The following is a 4,325-nucleotide window of genomic DNA, read 5'->3' as shown; positions in this document are numbered from 1 at the left end:
AACCCTTGGCAAGGTCTTTATTGTGCCATTTCTGTCTTTGTGTGTTTCAGCAATTTCCATTTTCTACAACATTCACTTTTCTCCCATTGTATTTTTCCTTACAACATGAATGGCATTCCAACTAGTGACAGACACAACTATTACTAATTTAGAGGTAATGCAGCATTACATTCAGCTGACTTAAGCAGCAAACCTTTTCTACACATCTCTGTAAAGAGAAGGGTTTTTTTCCTTATAAATCAGTCTTGAAGCTTGTCAAGTATTTTTCACAGTCCCATCGATCTGTATCCACTGTTCTAGCTTAATAAGGTCCTTATCTGTGTTACATAACCCTGTTAGCATTTTAAGTTAAACAAATTTTAGACTTTATTAAAATAACAGGCAACAGAATTTCATACAGATTTGTCAATACATTTTCACGCTGATACGTGAATATAATTTCATCCCATCAGTGATCATTTTCTATGAGGATAGAGTTTATAATGTGAAACAAATCACAACAAGCATACTGTCATCACAGCACTTAAAAGGGCACCTTGGATTAAGTAAAGTCACTACTCTGTTCATTCCATTTTGAGAGAACAGTTTATTACATTTATCTGCACAGATTGTAGTCAGTGAATCGATTAAACAATATAGTCTGAGTGATTTATTGACCAAATGTTCACTTCCCAAAAGAACTATAATATTACCATAACTGTCATTCAGCAAATATATTTTCAATTATTGCTACTTCAAAAGCCAGTTTGAATGCAGGATAAATGCTGATAATGTACAATGAGTATGTTATCAAATATATAGTATCAACAGTGATACTTTTCAATTTACCATTTTAGATTTGATATATTTTGATGTTGGAGCAAATTTCTGAGTTGAGATTAAAAGGCATACTCATCAGTTCCCCAGAGCACAATGTACCGCATGGTGCAAGACATGATGTAAAACCAAGTCTAGCCACTTACTAGCACTTCAAACATTGTCTCCTCCTGCATCTCATTTCTGCAAGTCATGTACTCATGTTGGGTAAAATCAGTGGATGTAGCTATTACATGATTTACATGAAGACTGATGTGAGATTATTTAATCCAATGTCACCAGCTGGATGACTTTGTTGAGTGGCACTCAACTGGAATTGTGATCCATGATCAGCTTTATGTAATTGCAATATTAATGAGATTTCATTATCAGTAAAATGTTAAATGGTAAAGGCGCTATTTACTAAAGGCATCAGGGTCGTGCTTGCTGGCTGGATTTCTGATGAGAGCCACATGTTTGACTCTATTTGAGAAGACTTACTGCATTAAATGCCATTTAACTGACAGCACTGGTCCTTTCCTGTCACTCAGAGGCTGGCAGTTGGACTGAAAAGCAGCACCACCCTGGAGGTAGTTGCTGCTGCTGCTGCTGCTGCTATGACACCTACTTGAGGCCTTGGGATTATTTCTGAATCAAGTACAAGGAGTGGTGATGGTAATCATGTTGCAGGGTAGGGTTTATAGAAGGATTGAGGGAGGGTGTTCAGCACTGAGGATGGAGAGTCTCTCAGTGGGTTACTCCCTTCCTTCCTTCCTTATGCTGTGCCAATTGATCAGACAGGAAGTGCCTTTAAATGAGAGACCCTGAATGTTCCCTGCATGACAAGTCTCTACACTAATGTCATTGGGATGAGGTTTTTAAGTGAACATTATTTTATCCACTTAGTGGCCTCAATTGGTGTTTAGATTAAGATTTAGATTTAGGTTTTAATATAAACTGGACTCAACTACACAGTATGAGAGTACAGTGAAAAGTGCACAATGTCATCATACACAGCGCCATCTTAGATACAAAATACCAAAGTACAAAATCTGCGTTACAGAAGTAAAAAAAAATTAAAAGTTCAACACTACAGTCGTCATAGTACAAAAGTGAAAAATATAAAGAAATAAAATTTAAAAAGTCAAACATTACCATCTTTTCTTAAGCCATGATCTGCAGATGTTCAAAGTTGGGCTTTCTCCAGGAGGGACTGCTCTCCCTTGCATTGGGCATGCTTTCCTGCACTGGGCTGACTCATCTGCATTGGCTAGCCACCCTTGCCACTAACTACCACTGCTAACCTTCCCCGGGCAAGGCCTCAGCTGCCTTGCTACTGACCACCATCCTTCAAACTGACTGCTACAGCTACCATTCTTCACCGCCGGCTGCCACCTTGCCACTGCCACTATCCGAACCCCAGCTGGGTCCTGGCCGCTGCCATGGTGCATTGTCATATCAGCCGCCTCGCTGCAGGACTCCCCCAGCACATTTACGAAGGTTGATGTTGTTGACCATGACCCTCTGTCTCGTAGCTGACTGACTTAGTCCCTCAGTTGCCGACCCATTGCCGCCGAGCTCCAAGTACCAAAGAACCCAAAAGAAAGAAGGAGTAAAACAAGCAAAGGAGAATGAAAAACTTTTGGAGCAGACAACCTTTGGTGAGGAGCCCAACTCTGCTGCCATCTTGGATTATGGATAATGTCAGAGAATTAGGCAGGGTTCTGGAAGAAAGGAAATGGTGTCTCCACCCATCTTCCTTCAAAAGTATTAGCTGGCATAACCCAACAAACCTGCAATGTTTGTGGTACTAAATTTCAGCAGAGATATAAAGGTTTAGAAAATGTGTGGGATATAATCCCTGCAGTTGTGCATCAATTATACAGTCCAGTGCACACAAGTAATACTTTACCTTCACACAAGCACAAGTATCCTCTCGCTGATCACACAAATCCCAGTAATGTGTACCCAAACTGTTATAGGTACATCTTTAGTACCCAGCTGTATATACAGCTACACTTTCAGTAGGCTTGTTGCCTTTCAGAAGTCAAGTGTTGCCTGTGCAATCATTCCTCCCAGAGCAATCATTCATTAGCCTCTGACCAGATCCTCCAACAAATCCACAAACTCCTCAAGTATAGAGTTCTCACTCCCTGTTCAACCAATGCATGCTGGATTTGTGCCATCTGTCTAATGAATTTTCACTGAATGTTTCACCACTTTCAAAGATGTTTGGAATATCCCAGAAAAACTCATTGCAGCTGTGTCACCACTACTTTCTGATGGATTCTGTCAACACGCTGGCAGGTATCCAGTAACATGAGGCCTCATATTCTATAGTCTACCTTTCTCAGTATATTTATGAGGATATTTTCAGTATTCCAAAAAAAGTTAGAAAATCACGTTCCACTATCTCAGTCAAAATAATCATGCTGTAACCTCCCCTAGTTTTCGATTAACCTAAATCAAATTAACTCTTGGACATTTGACTAGATTTTATACTGAGCACCATGTTAGTTACTATAGAAATTCTATCTTTAAACTTTATTCTCCTTGATCAAACATTATAAATTATGATTTTTGACTAGTTTTGTAACCTGATTGATTGTATTTATAAATTATGTAATTTGCATTTTCTTTGCAATGTGTAACATGTATTTTCACTGTCTAAATTGTCTGTAACCCATTGACATCACTGCCTAAACCTTTTTAAAGATAATCTAATAACATTCAATGTTTTTTGGCTCAAAGTAAACAAATAAGAATGATAATGTTGCTATGGAAATCTCTGAACATGTCAGATCGTATTAAAATAGATCTTTTTTGAACTGCCCTAGAAAGCAATTATTTCTAGCCAAATAACATCAATGGCTTCAATAATTAATGATAATATCCCCAACTAATCTAATCAGTAAAATTTTACATTATAGATTGAAATTTAATACATAGTTACTGGCAATACCAAACATTTTAATTTTGGAAAGTGTTATAGTAAAAAAGGACTGATATGTTGCTATGACAATGATATCCATGAATAGAAAAGGAAAAATGTGATTTATATACTCTTCAAAAGCAATTGGCTAGATTTTACTGTCAAAATAATAGTGAGGGTCATAACCCCTACATTTAACAGCTCCGATATTTTCGTTGTTCTTGTCCTCACTCAAGCTCTTGCTATTTAGCGCAGCAAATTAAAACATATATACAATTTATAATTTGCTCTCTACCACCTGCTCTAAAATCTGTTAAAAATGAAGTTTAAATCTCTTTTCCGAGAGTCAGTTTATGACAATTAACACCGATCACTTCTGCTTTCCAATTCACAGTGTCCTGGTAGAAAGTTAATTGTTTGATTCACCGAAGATGAAAAATTATAGAGATTCACATCAATAAATGTTCATCGTAATGAAGCGTGATTACAAACAGCAACAAACCTTCAATACCAATTATAGAACTGGAATTTTATTAACCAAAGGTTGCCAAATTCTCTTTTAAGACGACCGGAAAAAGTCAGAGGTTCTATTGTGTTC

Source organism: Hemiscyllium ocellatum, chromosome 6, assembly GCF_020745735.1.
Source record: "Hemiscyllium ocellatum isolate sHemOce1 chromosome 6, sHemOce1.pat.X.cur, whole genome shotgun sequence".
Classification (NCBI taxonomy): domain Eukaryota; kingdom Metazoa; phylum Chordata; class Chondrichthyes; order Orectolobiformes; family Hemiscylliidae; genus Hemiscyllium; species Hemiscyllium ocellatum.
Note: the sequence above shows the minus strand (reverse complement) of the source record.